Source organism: Hylobates moloch, unplaced genomic scaffold (genome assembly GCF_009828535.3).
Source record: "Hylobates moloch isolate HMO894 unplaced genomic scaffold, HMol_V3 SCAFFOLD_11, whole genome shotgun sequence".
NCBI lineage: Eukaryota > Metazoa > Chordata > Mammalia > Primates > Hylobatidae > Hylobates > Hylobates moloch.
In genome coordinates, this window is record NW_026652286.1 from 9,051,796 (window position 1) to 9,071,941 (window position 20,146).

General features: G+C 32.8%; 1 long non-coding RNA gene and 1 pseudogene across 1 annotated transcript in view; one reads left to right on the forward strand and one right to left on the reverse strand.

The window, feature by feature from the left end:
- Positions 1-19,973, reverse strand: part of LOC116477227 (large ribosomal subunit protein eL18-like) — a 30,039-nt pseudogene extending 10,066 nt beyond the window's left edge.
- LOC131384612 (uncharacterized) overlaps positions 19,548-20,146 on the forward strand; it is a 461,813-nt gene continuing 461,214 nt past the window's right edge. The window contains exon 1 of the long non-coding RNA XR_009215632.1: positions 19,548-19,904. This is a non-coding gene — a long non-coding RNA (uncharacterized LOC131384612). The remainder of the gene's footprint in view (positions 19,905-20,146) is intronic.

The following is a 20,146-nucleotide window of genomic DNA, read 5'->3' on the forward strand; positions in this document are numbered from 1 at the left end:
TAATTTCTGAATTCTTCAAAACCATTTTCCATCAATCACTATACCCTTGAACTTGGAAACAGCCTTTCTCCCTTTTTGTTTTTCATAATATATTTTGTATAAAAATTTTTGGGGTCCCAAGATGTGGTAGGTATTTTCGAGTTGTAGCTTCATATATACAGTTAGATAACCCACAGAAGCAGAGAATCATATTATTGTCATTGGGTATATAGTACACGCCTTTTTTTATTTCTTCTCTATAACGATAATATTCTAAAGTATAACTGAAGCATGGAACAGAGACCAAAAAAAAAAAAAAAATACAAAAAAAAAGAGGGAACAAAGACACATTTGCCCTGAAGAAGACAATCACAATTAGGTGTATTAATTCCTGTTATTATATTTAGTTTCCTTAAGGAGTTCCAGAATAACCACCTATTTTAAAAAGAAAATTATATGAATCTAAGTGACAAGAACATTAGTCAGAAGCAAATGTGAAATAGTAGTTTCTATTGGCAGAGATTCAGAAAATAGATGCCAATGTTTCTCAACCTTGATTGTAGTGAAAAAGATAAATAACCACGCAAAAATTCTAGCAGAAGGAGTAGCATATTGTATCTGCCCAATCCTTATGACATAAGCTATAATTATTTGCCCAAATCATCAACTTTGAAGATCAGGTTTTTAGGGTACAAGATATTATTAGTGAACGTCCCGTAATACATCTATGTCAGAAACCTCTCCATATAGAACGGCATACTGTGCTCACGAAATAAAAAGGTGCTTCTGAAGGTAAAACCTAATGATGCTGACTGGAAATGTTACCTAAATATTAAGAGTTTTAGGATTTTTTTCTCTATTGGTCATACTCCCAATTCATCTGGAAAACACAGAAAAGGATAAAGAAAAAATATATATCATAATTCCACGTTTCATACATAACCATGTTAACATTTTCCTACAATCCTAGAGCTTCATTTCATCACACTCTATTTAAAATTCTAAGTCCTATTTTATTTTTAAAAACATTACACAGTAGTTCCCTCTTAGCCACGGGGAATATGCTCTGAGAACCCCAGTGGATGCCTGAAACTGTTGATAGTGCCAAACCCTATATATACTATGTTCTTTTGGTAGAACAGAGGATACTAGAGGCTGAGAAGAGTAGGGGGAAGAAATGACAGCTAGATAGGAGAAATAAATTCTAGTGTCAATACCACTGTAGGATGAGTATAATTAACAACGAGATATTATGTAGTTTCAAATGACTAGAAGGAGCATTGTGAATTTTCCCAACAGAAAAAAAATAAACGTTTAGGATGATGGATATGCTGATTACCGATTACCCTGATCTGATTACTATAGATTCTATGCGTCAAAATGTCACTATATATCCTGTTAATAGGTACATACAGTTATTATTGTATGCCAATTTAAAACTTAAATTTAAAAGAAGAGGAGAAACACAGATTATAACGTTTTAATTGTAAAAGATCATTCTGCCACTGACTGAAGAAGGAATAGAGGTACTATAAAGAGGAACAATGACCACTATGGCTGAATTTGTAAAAAGTGTATTTCTTCATCATGTACACTTAAAATTGAATATCTTTCAAATAATAAGACACTCTTCAAATTATCAAGAGTAAATTTAAGATTTTTTTTTACAAAAAAATACAAACTTACCAATGATAAAGTTTAATTCAGAAGTTAAGCACAATAAAGATTAACAACAACAAGAAAACAATTATAACAATTCTCAGAAGAATGCACAATTGTACACATGAATTTTTTATATATGTGATTTTTTTCTTTAATATTTTCAGGCTGTGGTTGACCAGGAGTAACTGAAAAAGCAAAAAGGGACACTTCAGATAAAGGGGGACAACTGTAAACACATTTATTCCTTAGAAATTATGGTGTTTGGGTCAATTATGTTTAAGTATATTCCCATATGATAATTTACTTATGGAGTTTTCTTTTTTATTATAAGTTAGTCTTTAAAACACTATTTGAGTGATTTTTTTTAGATATACACTATTTTCTTAATTTATTGTTTATGTAACACAGTCAATAGGTCAAATCTCTAAGTTGTATGCGGCCCAATTGTTTTGCCAATTAGTTATGCTAATTTTCCTTTCCACAATGATTCAAGAGTTAGCACACTGACATTAAATATTTTGCTTTTTTCTTTGCTAATTTGTAAGCATAAAACTGTACATGGTTGTTTTATTTTAATACATATTGTATTATTGTTAAAATTTCTTCTATTCTACCTTTTACATCTTTTAAAATTAATAATGATTATTGCTTTTTTGAGATACATATGTCTTCAAACTTTTTTCATAATTTATTTCATTGCTTTTAAATTTTATCCTGCTTCCTCCAGAGATATCACAATTGATCAAATATTCTTATATTTTAATGGTGTTATTTTTATGTTTCATCATTTTATCAAATGAGAATTTTTGATAAGGCAGATTTCTTAAATAATCATATATTGAATAACTTTGTCTTTATAATATATTGGAAATGTTTATCGTATACCAAATTAAACTACTTTATATAATGTTATTTGTTTAAACTCTATTCATTTAGTTCTCATGATATTCATATTCACTTTACAGCAGCATCACTTCTTTTAAGTTATTCTAGTTTTTAATATGTAATAATGTTAGGACAAATCTTAATCCTGCATCCCTATTCATAGTCAAAATAAATAACATTTCTTCCTTTTCATTTTTTTCTTCTGGTTATTATATCACATTCATATTATTAGTATTAATGAATTTTAAAATTATTTTTTCGTGTTTCTCCTATAATGATTGCTCCAAAAATACAATTTTTGAAATTAAGATTACATTAAAACATTATAAGTTGAAAAGTACCTTTGTGTTTTTCAGCCTTTTTATTCATGAAAGTTTATAATTTTTAATTTATACCATACATTACTAAGAATAAATGAGATACTAGAAATAGTATATTTTGATGCTTTTCTTTATGGCTACAAAATAGTTTATATAATTTATTCAACTATGATCCATTTATTATTTACTTTATTTACATTTCTTTTAAATTTTAAGATTTTACAAATTACAATATAATTTTTGTGATGCATAGCTTATATATGTATTTATACTCTTTTATCTTAATTACTGTAGAAAGTTTCTTAGAAAGATGATTAGGTCAAAGGCTATACATATATAGACAATTCTAATTTGTACTTTCTCATTATTTTTATAATAATTCCAACAATCTACATTTCCAGCAAAGTATAAGATTTCCCTCATTTTCTATAGTTGCATACATTGAAAGCTATCCATTTAAAAAATTTGTGTGATAGTACTGAGTAAAAATTTATGTTTGTTGGTTTTGCCTTCCTACATCTCCCTCCCTTCCTCCTTCCCCCTTTCCTTCCCTTTCTCTTTCCTTTCTTTCTCTCTTTCTTTCTCTTTCTTTTCTTTCTTTCTCTTTCTTTCTTCCTTTCTTTCTTTCTTTCTTTCTTTCTTTCTTTCTTTCTTTCTTTCTTTCTTTCTTTCTTTCTTTCTTTCTTTCTTTCTTTCTTTCTTTCTTTCATCTTTCTTTCCTTTCTCTCTCTCTCTCTCTCTCTTCCTCTTCCCCTTCCCTTTCCCTTTCTTTGCTGATTAAACATAAGACATTTATTTCTCATAGTTCTGGAAGCTGGGAAGTCCAAAATCAAGGTGCAGGTAGATCTGTTGTCTGGTGAGGGCATTCTTTCTGGCTTGAAGATAGATGTCTTTTTGTTGGATCCTCACAAAGTGGAGAGAAAGAGACTATAACTCTTTCTCATGAGGGCTCCACTCTCAAGACCTCATCTAAATGTAATGACCTTTCAAAGGCTACACTTCCTAATACCACCCCTTTTGGGGCTAGAGTTTTCACATATGAATTTTGGGAGAATATAAGCATCTACATGTGATTTCTTTTTACTCATTTCGCAAATATTTATTGAATGACTCTCATTTGCTGCTGATTGGTAATAAAGACATAAACAGTGAACTAACAGATGTCATTATTTTGGAGCTTACATTTAGTTCAGGAAGACAAATAATGAGTAAATAATTCATAAATTATTTTAGTTAGACAAAAAGTGTTATAAGTGAAAAATACTTAACAAAACTCAGGGAGGGTGGACTACTTGGGTTCTTTATATGTCAGGGACTGAAGTGATGACTTTGATGCTAGTCTTTAAAAAGCCAGGTAAAGTACTTCTCAAGCCATGGGAAGAGTAAGATAAAAGACACCATTAGAATTGTATTTTTATAACACATTCACACTCACGTTCCAGTCCAGATACTTATTAGTTGAGTATTTATGTCAGTGGTTATAGTCTTGGGCTCTGAAATCTAATAGCCATGGATTTAATTTTTAACTTCTCTAATCCTAAATTTCCTATCTTTATGATGTAGTAAATGTTATGTATTTTACCAAGCCACTATAGAAATTGCACACATAATATTTAAAATGTCTATTAAAATATTTATTTTCATTAACTATTGATGTTATTATTATTACTGTCAAGTAGAGACAGCTGATACAAATGATTGTGACCTGGGATTTACAGTTACAATATATAGATGAACATCCAATTTCTGCCTCATAACAGCTGCATAGCCAACTTATTAATTCATTTACAAAACAGATTGGTTTTGTCTTATCTTTGCTTATTCCTGGAGCCCTGTTTGGTATCCAGTTTCTTTCTGCACTAAGATCCCCCCTTTCATCACTATGATACATTAATTAATCCATAAAATTACTCAGTCATTGAGTACCTATGCTTGGTCAGAGATCTCCAACATAAAAATTGTCTGGTAACCCTTCTAAACCCTTGTCTATCTCTTAATCTTTTACTGGTATAATATTCCCTTTCTTCTTCTCTTTGACAGTGTCCCATAAAGCAACTAGAATTTCTGCCTGCTGGCTATTCCCTGAGAGTTCATTTTTTAAGAAATCGGTCTTATTGACGGGGCGCGTGGCTCACGCCTGTAATCCCAGCACTTTGTGAGGCTGAGGTGGGCGGATCACGAGGTCAGGAGATTGAGACCATCCTGGCTAACATGATGAAACCCCGTCTCTACTAAAAATACAAAAAATTAGCTGGGCGTGGTGGTGGGCGCCTGTTGTCCCAGCTACTCGGGGGGCTGAGGCAGGAGAATGGTGTGAACCCGGGAGGTGCAGCTTCCAGTGAGTCGAGATGGTGCCACTGCACTCCAGCCTGGGTGACAGAGCCAGACTCCAAAAAAAAGAAGAGAGAGAGAGAGAGACGAAAGAAAGAAGAAAGAAAGAAAGAAAGAAAGAAAGAAAGAAAGAAAGAAAGAAAGAAAGAAAGAAAGAAAGAAAGAAAATCTGTCTTATTGCCAGGCTCTATTTCTAGACTTGTCCCTTTGCCCCAGTGAAGACAAAATCTTGTAAGTAAATATTTTATCTACAACAACTATTCAGCAAATGAGATTAGAATTGCTTGTGTTTTTGGTAGACCTAGAAGTTACTCACAGAAGTTATACCAGTATGAGTTATTGTTTTGAAAAAGATAGACTTGAAAAAAGACTACTACAATGAAATTATTAAGAAAGCTCAAACTAAATTTTAGCTGAAATGTCTTATGTACAAGATTATTTATAAAATTATATATTTGCAATTCTTTTCTCAGAGAAAATTGGAAAAGCAAAGATAGATTTTCAGAAACAATATTCATTTATGCTCTAAGGCAACTTAATAATACTAACAGAATGTGATTTTAACAAGTCACATATTGATTGCTAGGAAGAAACTTATTCCAGTAAATAGTAAGTAGACTATGATATAATCATATCAATTGGAACTACACCCAGAAATAAAATAAAGCTAATTGCCACAGCTGACTTCATTTCAACTGAAAATATAGTAATTAAAAAGACTGAAAAGAGAAATCTGTGTTTCTAGAATATTAAACTATTTCAATAAATTATAAAAACAACATTTGACGGGAAGTTATGTTTAACGTTAAAAAAACATTATCTTTTTTATCTCAAGTGAAATCAGCCACATTGGTATGAAAATTTCTTTGGGTGTACTGTTTAGCTTCTAGTTTGTGGTAAATGGCTTTTGAAAATATGCTTCTTAGATGTTAAAGCTAGAGAAATCTTGATAGGTTTATATTCAATATAAACAAAAGAGCTTGAGAGAAAAAAAGACACACGAACACACACACACACACACACACACACAAATTTTAAGAGATTTGCCTATGTTTCAAAGCCCTTAGTAACTCCTGTTTGCTCAGTGCAAATCAACTATTTCTCAATTTTAAAGGCACAGTAACCATCTTTCTTTACAGCCACATTGTAATTATTACTTCTCACAAATCTGTATTTTAGCTTAATTCCTACATAAATGGCAAACTTCCTGTCTTTGACACTCCTTGACTATGAGACTGTCTGTGTTAGAAGCCACATGTAATTTTTGTTAGTTTACATTTGCATCATATTTTCTTTCATTTTCCCGGAATTGTGATTATGTTCCAAACTCAGGATCTGGTCATAAGCTTTAATTGTTGGTGCTTTTCTAGGAGATAAGAATGTATTTATTTTCTCATCATATTCTTTAGGCTCTAGTTACTTTGAATCTTAGAAGGATCTGGAGTCATTACAATGGTTAATCATATTTTTTGAAAATATAAAAATCAATCCAATTCTGAAATTAATGTAGTGTTGTTTGGATCTCTTTATATCAGTGCAGGAAACTTATAGTTCCTTAAGAATCAAAAAGAGAGAAAATGGGCAAAAGGGCACAGGCTCCAGTTACATAGTCGGTCTAATTTGAGAAAGGAGCTATCAGATAAATATATAATAAAATATATATAAATATATAATAAAAAAGATCACACACACACACACACACACACACACACACTGAAGTTGGAATAGTGAGAGAGAACCCTGTCCAAGGATCCTCAGTGTATCTGAAACAGTATCCAAGGACATTCTAAGGGTATATGGTTCTACTGCCAAGTTTTACTCTGGAGCCTCAAGTTAAAATTCCCATGACTAGGCTACAGCTATTTAGAAATCCACAGCTGGACAATTTACTAGCAAAGAGACATATATATATATTATTTGGAAAGGCAGAAAAGACTGAAAATCATTAGGTAAACACCAGCTGGCAGACAAGATAGAAGAGCAAAAAAGAAAAAGACAGGTGATAGAGACAGATGGAAAAACCAGGATGGAGAAAAGGTATTAATATAACTGTGTCAGGGGTACAAATTCTATAACTTATGAGCAGGGCCTGCAAGTTAGGCGTCGTAAGTATTAAAATTATGACCATGCAATTAAGAATATTGAGCTAAGTAACTGACAGGAAAGAAACAGGCAGATATTCACAAATATATGAAATGAAGATAAAAATTTATAGAGAGGCCGGGCACGGTGGCTCACACCTCTAATCCTAGCACTTTGGGAGGCTGAGGCAGGCGGATCACAGGGTCAGGAGATCGAGACCATCCTGGCTAACATGGCGAAACCCCGTCTCTACTAAAAATACAAAAAATTAGCCGAGCGTGGTGGAACACGCCTGTAGTCCCAGCTACTCAGAAGACTGAGGCAGGAGAATGGAGTGAACCTGGGAGGCAGAGCTTTCGGTGAGCCAAGATCACGCCACTGCACTCCAGCCTGGGCAACAGAGCAAGACTCCATCTCAAAAAAAAAAAAAATAAATAAAAAAATAAAAACCCCAAAAAATTTATGGAGAAAAAATGGATAAAAAGAGAAACAGAATGATGCATACACTTTGTTTTCTTGCTACAGAGACTATTTCTAAAATAGGATAAATAAAGCATGATGCATGGAGATTGTCCTCTATATAACAACATTTAGATAGATAGCCCTATTCCATTTAGATAGGCCTACTATTTTCCATTACTTAGAAAGGAACTGAGATCAAATCAGTTTGAAACCTATGATGAAATGGTTCTGTTCTGCTTATTCCTTAGCTGAAATTTCACACAGTGTAATCCTCTCATTATGAAAGTCAATTTGAAAATCCCAACATCTGAGCAGAGTACTGAAGATGACATTGCCCAGAATTGACAAGAAACTGTCCATTCAAAAATAAATAAATAAATAATTAAATGTATAGATATATTATGTTCCTGACATGGGCTAGGCACTGAGGATTCCGTTACAAACAAAAGGGAAAAAATGTGGTCTTTATTCTTATGCAGCTTAAGTTTAGAGACAGAGAAAGAAAGAAACAATTTCACAAATTAGTGTAATAGATACAAGTTGTGATAAAAAATCAATGGAGAAATGATGCAAAGTCTTGTGCAAGTATATAGCAAGTGAAGGTGGGGAGAGGCTGAAGTGCTGGGGTTTGGGATGAAAAAGAAGGCTACCCCAACAAATAGCTGGATTCCTGATTGAAGTAGAACTAGAAATCCACACAGGAGTGGGGAAGATAGAAATAGAGGATGATGGTTGGTGGGGTACATTTAAAGCAAAGTAAGGACCAGAGGTAAAACACCTGCCTGGGAGGATTATCAAGAAACCAATGGTTGTTATTTGTTAGAATGAATGGGTGTACGGTGTAGGAGGAGGCAGAAGAAGCATGCAGGGATAGATTATGATGGCTTTTGACATTTAGACCACGTTTTGACAGTACAGGTGATGATATGTGTATAAATCATAAAACAAATTTAAATAGAATATTCATAGAGGCCTTAGTAGAGTCCTATGGAAGGACAGTACAAGGACGGATAATTCTTACTGATAGGTTAGCGAAAGTTTCATGGAGGGGGTTATATGTATGTAGGGCCTTGACAGAAAGGTGATGTTTTAATTAGAGACTTGAGATGAGATGCACAGATCAAAAGAATAGTTGTTGCAAAAGCACGGAGGAAGATGTGACTGGCATTGGAAATAATGAGTCTATGTGAATGGAGACAGTTGGAGATAGGGCTGAAATTATAGACTGGAGTCAGATTGCAGAGAATTGTGAATGCCTGACAACGCTGCTCACATGAGAACTTTTTTATTTGATTATACCTTATTTTGTAAGCAAGGAGAAAATGCACTATTTAGAGCATAAGATTTGGGTTTCAGTCCCAACCCTTTACTTACCAGCTGTGTAATTTCACAATTTACTTAATATTTATTTACCTATTTTCTTCATTGAAAATACAGAAAATAACATCATTGGGATGATACAAGGACTAAGTGATTATTCAATAAGATGAAGAATAAAAATATTTAGCTTAGATATCGGCATATTAAACCTTAATAAATATTATTAATATTAATAAAATAATTTTACATCAGCATGTGGAATATTTATATATACAGTATAGAGGGCTTAAAATCAGTAATTGAAGCCACTATAGAAAATAAGAAGTGATGAGAACTTGAGCAATGGCTATTGGAGTATGAAGGAGGGCAATAATATTACATAGACAATATGAAGGCAAACCAAATGCTACTTCGTACCTATTATCACTACAAGGGCACTGAGCTCTGAGAAGTAAAAAATGCCTGTGTTTAAGTAACTGAGGCTTAGGGACATGGTGTTTTGCCATTAATTGAAATCAGAGCACAGAGGAAAGGAACCTTGTTGAGGAGGCAGCAGTTGGTGAGTGTGAACAGCATTCTCTGGGTAGTGAAAACAAACATGTTGATAAGAGAGGATATGCATTATCGATGACTCGAATTCAATTTGTTCATTTACCCTATAAAAGCTATCAGAAAGGCCGGGCGCAGTGACTCACGCCTGCAATCCCAACACTTTGGGAGGCCGAGGCGGGTCAATCATTTGAGGTCAGAAGTTCGAGACCAGCCTGGCCAACATGGCGAAACCCCGTCTGTACTAAAAATACAAAAATTAGCTGGGTGTGGTGGCGAGCACCTGTAATCCCAGCTACTCAGGAGGCTGAGGCAGGAGAATTGCTTGAAGCTGGGAGGTGGAGCTTGCAGTGAGCCAAGATCATGCCACTGCACTCCGGCCTGGGTGACAGAGAGAGACTCTGTTTCAAAATAATAATAATAATAATAATAATAATAATAATAATAAAGTTGTTGGAAATAAAACCATTGTGGTTGAAATTTATCTCATGATGTATTGTTAATTTACCTCATGATTTATTGATTTATTTATTCAACCTGCTTGCCTGTGACAGCTTGAAACATACCGCAGACACAAACACAATTGATGTGCAATTGTAGAAGGTGTAATTTCTTATTTTTTAATTTTTTATAAACTATAATGAATGCAAAATATATAAAATATAAATGTACAGCTTAACAAATTATGATAAAGAGAATATTTGTGTCACTATATAGAAGAAAAAGAGAAGGAATGTTGAAGCCTCAGAAGCCTCTCTCCATTCTCCTCAGTCACCTCTCATTTCTCCATTTCCCCAAATTTTACATTAATTAATATGTATAATTTCATCTATTCATTTTCAAAACCTATTTATCTTCAAAACCATTATTTTTGTCTTTCTTACTTTTAAAGTTAACGTATATGAAATCGAACACTATGAATTCCCTTCTGCCTGGTTTCTTTACTTCAAACTTTTATGTTTCGTCTCTTGGGTTGCTTGTATGTGTAGTTGCTCATTTTATACCTGTGCAGTATTGCAATGGATGAATATACAACAATTTATTTATTACTTATATCTTTTATGGGCATTAGGGTTGTTTCTATTTGGTGACTATTATAAATAATATGTGTAGACTATATTTGTTTATGTTTGATGGTGCAAAAATACATTCATTTCTGTTGGGTTAACATATTGCAATTGAGTTGGAACTGCATCACTTAAGCATATCTTCAATTTTACTAGACAATGACAAAGTATTTTCAAAAATAATTAGGACCATTAGCCAATGATGTTATGGATGAGAGTTCCTAGTTGTATACATCACAGCCCACATTTGGCATTGTCATTTGTTTCATTTATTTATTTATTTAATCTTTATTTTTTTTTATTTATTTATTTTTGAGATGGGAATCTCACTCTGTTGCCCAGGCTGGAGTGCAGTGGCACAATCTTGGCTCACTGCAAGCTCCACCTTCCAGGTTCATGCCATTCTCCTGCCTCAGCTTCCCAAGTAGCTGGGACTACAGGCATGAGCCACCACGCCCGGCTAATTTTTTGTATTTTTGTGGAGGTGGGGTTTCACCGTGTTAGCCAGGATGGTCTCGATCTCCTAACCTCGTGATCTGCCCGCCTTGGCCTCCCAAAGTGTTGTGATTACAGGCATGAGCCACCGTACCCAGCCTGTTTCATTTATTTTAATAGGTGTGAAATGGCTTATCACTGTGATTTTGAATTCTTTGAGAACATTTTGCCTGTATTTACTGATTTTCTACTATTTCTAGATTTCTAAATGTGTTTATTCTGAAAGGATTTAGATCTATTTTAATACTTTATTATTTCTTGTGTTTGTTTTGGTAAGTTTTATTTTTCTATGTCAATTATGCATAATTTTTCACCTTATTTAAATAATATTTTTCATATTCTAACATTTGAATGTGTAAAGTATATGTAGCAATGTTCTCTTTTCATTTCTGAATTGTCACTTTTCTCATTTTATCTGATCGTTCATAATAGATATTTACAAATCATATCAGGCTTTCGAAAATAATTTTCACTTATTTTTATGATCATCTAAAATTGTAATTCTTTAATTATATTAATTTATGTTTTTCACATTCTTATTTCTACTTAATTTATATTATATTTATTTTTCTAACTACACACTAATTTTCAGCAATTCTTTCATCTTATACATGCATGTATCACTTTGAGATCTTGATTTCAGTTCTTTTGAATAAATACCTAGAAGTGGGGCTGCTGGATCATAGGGTAGCTCCATTTTTAATTTTTGAGGAACGCCCATACTGTTTTCCATAGTGCCTGCAGTATTTTGCATTCCCACCAATAGTGTACAAGGGTTCCGATTTCTCCACATCTTTCCCAACACATATTGCATTTTTTGAAATTGATAATAGCCATCCCAACAGATTGAGAAGATATCTCATTGTGATTTTGGTTTGCATTTCTCTGACGATTAATATCGTTGAATATTTTCTCATATGTGTTATCCATTTTTATGTCTTCCTTGGAGAAATGTATTTCCAAGTTGATAGTTCATTTTTAAAATCAGAGTATTAGCTTTGCTACTTTTGAGTTATAAGAGTTCTTTATATATTTTAGGTATTAGCCATTTATCAGATGTGTGGTTTGCAAAAAAAAAAAAATATATCCCGTTCTATATCTTATACCATACAGAAAAATCAACTCAAATTAGACTAAAACTTAAAGGTAAGACCCAAAACTATGACACTCCTAAAAAATTGGGAAAAAACTTAATGATGCTGACGTTGGCAATGATTTTATGAATATGATACCAAAAGTACACAGGTAACAAAGCCAAAAATAAACAAGTGGAACTAAATTAAGCTAAAAATCAGGACAGCAAAGGAAGCAATTAACAGAGTAAAAAATCTACCTATGGAATGAAAAGATATTTTCAAATCCTATTATCAACAACTCACGTTAGTATCAAACAATTATTTATTAAGTTACAGGCCTATATTTGATACATTGTTATTAGCTAAAGTCCACAGTTCAGATTCTTTATGTAATTCGTTGTTGTTGTTGTTGTTATTGTTCCAGGACCTCATCCAGAATACTATCTTACATTTAGTTGTCATCTCCCTTTAGATTCCTCTTGCCTGTGACAGTTTCTCAGACTTTCCTTGTTTCTGATGACCTCGGCATGTATTTTGTAGGATGCCCCTCTCTAAAAAAATTCACCTGATATTTTTCTCATGATTAGACAGAGGTTATGAATTGGAGGAAAGAAGATCTCAGAAGTAAAGTGCCATTTTCACCTACATGACTCTTGATAATGACCCTCATCACCTTGCGGAGATACCGTTTGTTATCTTTCTATACTCTGAAGTGTCACTTCCCCTCTCCCTTTCTACACTTTATTCTTTGGAAGAAAGTCACTGTGCACAGTTCAAGTTTAAGAAGAGTGTATTCATATTTCCTCTCCTAGAGAGGTAATTATTTTAACATATTTTCAAATATTGACCTATCTGTGTATAATTGGATAAATGCTACTAGGTTGTACTTTATTTTTATATTTTGTTTGATTTGATATGCTAACATTTATTGAGGATTTTGCATCTACATTCATGAAAGATAAGGTCTGTTGTTTTTCTTTCTTGTAATGTCTTTATCTGTTGTGGTATTAGAATAATTCTATCCTTGAGGATATGTAGGAAATGTTTCCTCCATCTCTGTTTTCTGGAAGAGATTGTAGAGAATTTGTATCTTTTCTTTCTTAAATGTTGGGTAGAATTCACTAATAAATTTTCTAGGCTTGTTGCTTTCTTTTTTGGAAGGTTATTACTTTTTGACTCAATTTCTTTAATAGATATAGGCCTATTTAGGCAATCCCTTTATCTTTCTGTAAGTTTTGGAAATTTGTGTCTTTCAAGGAGGTGGTCATTTTTGTCTAAGTTATCAAATTTGTGAAAAAAGAGTTGTTCATAATATTCCTTTATTTTTTTTTAATGTCCATAGGATCAGTAATGCTGACCCCTCTTTTATTTATGTTATTAGTAATTTGTGTCTTCTCTCTTTTGTCCTTGGTTAACTTGGCTAGAAGTTTGTCCCTGTTAATGATCTTTACCAAGAACTGCCTATTAATTTTACTGATTATCTCTATTGTTACACTCTTCCAATTTTATTGATTTCACTTTTATTTTTACCACTTCTTTACTACTGCAAGCTTTAGGCTAAAGTTGCTCTTTCTCTAGTTTCCTGAGATGGAGGCTTAGATCACTGTTTTCAGATATTTATTCATTATAGTAATATTGATTTAATACTATAAAATTATTACTAAAGACTTTATTATATCAACATAACTTGATATGTTGTATTTCATTTTCATTTGCTTCAAAATATTTGTGAAATTTATTTTTGAGACATTTTATTTGATTCATGTGTCATTTATAAGTGTGTTGTTTAATTTCCATGCACTTTAGGATTTTCTAGTTATCTTTCTAGTATTGATTTCTAGCTTATTTCCATTGTGGTCTGAGAACATATTGTATAAGATTTTTATTAACTTACCTTTATTATGATATGTTTTACGGTCCGGAATGTGATCTATTTTGGTTAACATTCCATGTGAACTTTGAAAATCATGTATATTCTAATAATGTTGTATGGAGTATTCTGTAAATGTCAATGAGGTAAAGCTGATTGATAATGCTATTCAGGTCGATGATTTTTCTTTCTAAAAGTTTTGAGTATAATAACTTCTTAAACTTAGTAGCTATTTTGAAAATGAAAACAAATATTCAAATTATCAAAGCCTAATATTGATATTTTGAAACTGTTCAAGGAAAACAAAGTATTTAGAGCCTATAATTCTAAATATACCTAATAATTTATAATATTTTTTCTGCATTATTAGTAGTATTTTATAAAATCAGTGTTTACTTAAATTCACTCCACTATTTATGTTTTCATTATATTTTATTCTTTACATACTTCCAAAATCCATTTGGTATAATTTTCCTTTATTTTCAAGAATATTCCTAAGAATCCCTCTTATTTTACTTCTACTGATAGTAAATTATTTGTTTTTGTTTTCCTAAAAATGTCTTTATTTCAACATCGTATCTTCAATCATAATTTTCTTTGGCATAGAATTCTGAACTGGCAGTTATTTTCTTTTTCACAAATGATGATATCATGTCACTATATTTTGGCTTCCATCACTGTTGAGAAATCATCTGTAAATGTCACTATTACTAATTTGAAAATAAGAGCTCTTTTATATTTTTACTTGATCAGTTTTCTTTAGTTTTATTTTGATGGTTGATGTGTAGATTGTCTTTTGTATCCACTCTGCTTAGCAGAAAAAAAAATCTTGAAAAAATGGGCTAGTCATATTCATGCATTTTAGAACATTTTCATATGTTACCTTTTGTATTACTTCTGTCTCATCAATATACTCCTCACTTCTGGGACTCGAATTAATCATATGCTAGAGATTCACCAATATGCTATTTGTTTCTTTCCTCCTATATAAAATTTTCGGAACCTTTATCTCTAAATGTGGCATTCTGTTTTGTTTGTTCTGGCCAAATGTCAAATGTATTGTTTCTCCTTTGCTTTGCATAATATGCTTTTGAGTATGTCCATTGAGTCTTTGTTTTAGATTGTTGTTACCCACTGCAATAATCTATATATTTTTCAATATGCTAAGTCTCTTTTTATTATTTTTGGTACTCTATCCAATTATTGAATCTTAGTTTTTATCTCCTTGAATGTAGAAATAATTCTTTTTTTTTAAACTGAGTTTGGCTATTGTTGCCTAGGCTGGAGTGCAATGGTGTGATCTCGGCCCATAGCAACCTCCAACTCCTGGGTTCAAGTGATTCTCCTTCCTCAGCCTCCCAAGTAGCTGGGATTACAGCCGACCTCCACCACGCCCAGCTAATTTTTGTATTTTTAGTAGAGATGGGGTTTCACCATGTTGGTCAGGCGGGTCTCACCCCTGACCTCAGGAGATCCACTCGCCTTGGACTCCTAAAGTGTTGAGATTACAGGCATGAGCCAAAGCGCCTGGCTGAAATAAATAATGTTATCTTCAGTCTCTGTCTGATAGTTCCAATATTTGCAATTTCTTTTGAGCTGTTCTCTTTATTCTTATTTTTGAAATTCCTGCTCATGTCATTTTGCCACCTTCTTTTCCTGGTTACATTTGATCGTGTTTGTAGTATATTGTCACAGAAAAAGTACTTGCAGAGGTAAATTTGAGGATGAGGATTATGTTATCTGTAATGGATTTTTTACTCCAGAAATTGTTTGTAATTTACTTCTGCCTGTTATCTGTAGACTTTAGCAACCATTAATTACCTTAATTCAATTGCATGGTTTGGAATTGTCTAGACTATTCATATTATTTTATGATAGACTCCACTATGTAGGGATGCCAAGTTTATTACATTCAGCTTTACTCTTAGATTGGAATTCTTTGTATTGCAGGAAGGGAGTGGTTATCAAAGTCTACTGCATTTACTTTTTTTTTCTTAGTATTATGAGGCTGTCCAAAGTACAATCCAAACTTTCAGCCACTTATTATGGATTGGCAAATACCCAGAACAAATTTAATCCTAAATGTTGTACCTTCATGACCCTTCTTCTATTCCTAGCAGAACAATGCCTCACTATATTTTTAACTCTTCACTTTATCTTATATAAAAAAGAGTTAATTATTTAGTAAGAAGTAATTAGTAGTGGAAATTCTATGTTTTAAAATTTAGTAGATCTTTGATCTGTTTTCTACTCTACCAATAATTATATCTTCATACACCTTTCAATTCTTATCCTTCAATAAGGGTAAATAGAACATTACCATAATTATTTTATTTCTAATTCAAATCTTTCCTATATATTTTGCTTGCAAGTTCCATTCAGTTAAATATAAACTGGTGTATTCCAGATGAATAGAAATATACAGGAGTTTTTTGTTTTTGTTTTTTGTTTTTTTTTTTTTCAGAAAATAAGCAACAAAAATGTTATTTTTGAAGTTTAAAGACTATATAAATATGGAATATTTAAAAGTGTACTTATTGTTCATTACTTTTTACATTGGACGACATAGTTCGTAATATTTTATAAAAGAATATTATATTATAATCATCATAATATTTGTGATCATTGCCCCTTCTGTGATAGGTGCTGTGCAGAATGTTTTCTTTAATTACCTGTATCTCATAACTAAAATTTAGATTTTAAGGATTTGGTACCCCTAACTCTACAAATTAGAATTATTTTTTTTAAAGGTAAGTAACTTATCCAAGGTGCACACGGCATAAAATAAATAAGGCAGAATTAAAAACTTTTTTATCTGACCCCAAATTATTTGTTCTTTACATAATTCCTTTATAAATTGACACATAATTCCTTTATAAATTGACACATAATTAATAAAAGTAAATTTATCGAATATTTTAAATTGCTGTTGAGTAAATAGGAGCACACATATAAACTCAAATTGTATTTGAGTAACTAAACGTGATTTTTTAAAAGAATGTATTGTACATTTCAACATTCTGCTTCTGTGTTTTCTATAAAATATTAATAATACAAAGTATTTTACCATTTTACTTAAATAACAATTTACTTAAATAACTTTTTACTTAAATAACTTTTTATTTAAATAACTTTTTACTGAAATAAATTAAGAAACCTTTGATCAAAAATGTTCTCAAAAATTATAATAGGATTGATTTTCTGAGAACCTAATTATTTTTAAATTTTGTATTATAATTACTTGTCAGTATCAAAATTCACTGGATCAGTACTACGCAAATGCATTAAGTGATATGATATACAGTGTATCATGTTCAGTAGACAGAAAAATGAGGTAAATTATTTTCAATCTCAGAGTACTAATTTTATTTGAATTATAAATTACTATCACTTTGTAGATCTCAAATAAATTTAAAAACAAAAATGAAGACCAATTTACTAGCTCTGTATCAATTTTTGTTCTGTTTGTTTACTTACATGCATTATGACAATTAAATGTCACAAGTGTTTTTTTTACAGTGTATCTCACAGATGTTAAAAAAAATTGTGTAATGTCACAAGGCCATTTTTTTTTCCATCCCCCAAGTGTACCAATGAGTCACTCAAATAAATATAGACTTCAACCTTTTTCATAAAGGAAAAATACTTTATCTGATGTAGCCACAATTTGTGCTTTTTACATCCCTTTACCATCATTGATCAACTATGTTTTATACAGATCATGATTTTTCCTCCACTCTTTATAAATTTATGATTTATATGTTGTTTTATATTTTATATGGAAATTCTTTCTCAAAAATGTGAAATTACTAATTTAAGATAACAGCTAGTACAAGAAGAGTGGGAAACAGAATAAAGGTCTCCAAAAGGTATGTACTTTATTATATGGATTTGGTTAATTATCAAAATCAAGTTGATTTTATATCTAACTTTGAGGTTTGCATGATGGATATGGATTATTATGCTGCTTTGGGCAGAAGTAGATATCTTTTATCCACAGAGTAATTCTTTGTTGTTGAAATTCCAAGCATACTTCAATATTAGGCAGATGAAATCACAAGACTCTAGCATACCTATTTCACCTATTGATAAAATCAACCTTCTAAATTACCAATAGCAAAGCATATTTAGCATTAACTCTGCTAATTCATGGAAGAAATATTTTGCCTAAATAACTAAGCTAGCACATTTTCTTTTAGAGTGTCAGACTAATTATACTTATTGGTGAAAGCATATGAACACTTTGAGTGTTTGAATTTCATAAGGAATCAGCCAGGCTTACAGAAAAGTGCGGTGGTCTTTAATAAATATTTACCTCTTACTAAGTGCCATGTGCTGAGGATAAAATGAAGAATATGATGTAGTCTCCATTCTTTAGAATATCCTACTCTTGTAGAAAGACTTTCATTATTTAAAAATTCTAATAAGGATGGCCATAATCTTTCTCTTAGAGTAAGGTTTTGTTTTATTACAATGTATATATTATATATTTTATATATGTTTTATTAAAATATATATATAACTGTGCTAGAGAACAGAATTTCATTAACTCGTCAGTTTTTATTATTATTAACAATAGCATTTACAATAGATTTTTGGTGCTAAATTATATCTCAGAGCAGTGTAAATGAAAGCATTCTGCCTATGAATCAAGAGACTTAAGTTTTTGGCTTACCTATCTTGATAACCGGCTGTGTGATGGTGAAGAATTATTGGCTCTCATTCTACATCCACCAAGTAAGGAATGTGAAACAGATACTCTGTTGAAAATTTACAAGAAATTCAAAATTTAATGATCGAAAAGTATTATAAAGTGTTACTTAAATATTGATCAACATCTAAATTATACACAATTACAGTGTATTTCTTACCCTATTTCTACAAACATTGTATTTCTTAGACGATGGGGTTATGTCTTAATGATTTTTTTGTTAACTCCTATAGTATTTAGCATGCTGCTGGTTGTGGAATATGTGACTAGGTCAAACCTGTAACCTTTTTTTTTTTTTTCCTCAGGATCCAAAATCTTTTTAATAAAAGGGTAGGATCCAGAGTTATTATTTTTTTTGTTTGGAGACGGAGTCTCGCTCTGTGGCCCAGGCTGGAGTGCAGTGACGCGATCTCGGCTCGCTGCAACCTCCACCTTCTGGGTTCACACCATTCTCCTGCCTCAGCCTCTCCAGTAGCTGGGACTACAGGCGCCCGCCACCACGCCCAGCTAATTTTTTGTATTTTTAGTAAAGACGGGGTTTCACCGTGTTAGCCAGGATGGTCTCAATCTCCTGACCTCGTTCGTGATCCGCCCCGCCTCGGCCTCCCAAAGTGCTGGGATTATAGACCTGAGCCACCGCGCCCGGCCCCGGGTTAGCTTTTGTGGCCTTGGCTGCCGGTCGGCCTCTGGCACGCTCGAACTTCCGGCCCTTGGAGCGGACGTAGGGTTTGGTGCCGCGTTTCCGGGGCCGTGCCGAAATGCCGGTACGCCTCTCGGCCTTTGAGAGGACCGAAGAGCAGGACGGTGCCGCAGCCCTTGGGGAAGTCTAGGGCCGCGGCGGACCCGGCTGGTCACGCGCAGCGCACACACCTTCAGTTTGGGCACCTCCTGAATCCGCACAGCATCCCTTATGGTCCCCACAACCACGGCCGTTTTGTTTTCCCGGCCAGGAAGCTTCATCTTGCGGATCATCCGGAAAAGGGACAGAGGTGGCCGCTTGGTGCGGCTCATAAACAACCTCTTCAGCACAACCTGGTTGAATGTGGAGTTGGTTCGTCTGGCCAGAAACCTGTACAGCTTGATCAACAGTCTCAGGTAGGTATCTGGGCTCTTGGGCTCCTTGCGGGGAACCTTTCGGTCCTTGTGGAGGATGTCAACTCCCATGATGGCGTCTCCTATCTTCTTTCTGTATAATAGGAAAAACGGATGCTTTCAAAGAAATACCAAAAGGTGTTTCACATATTTTTCTCTGTATTTAATGATTTGATTTTGAAAATCTGAAAAAGATGATGTTCAATAATTATTTGCAATATAATTGGGCTATTTTTTTCACTAAA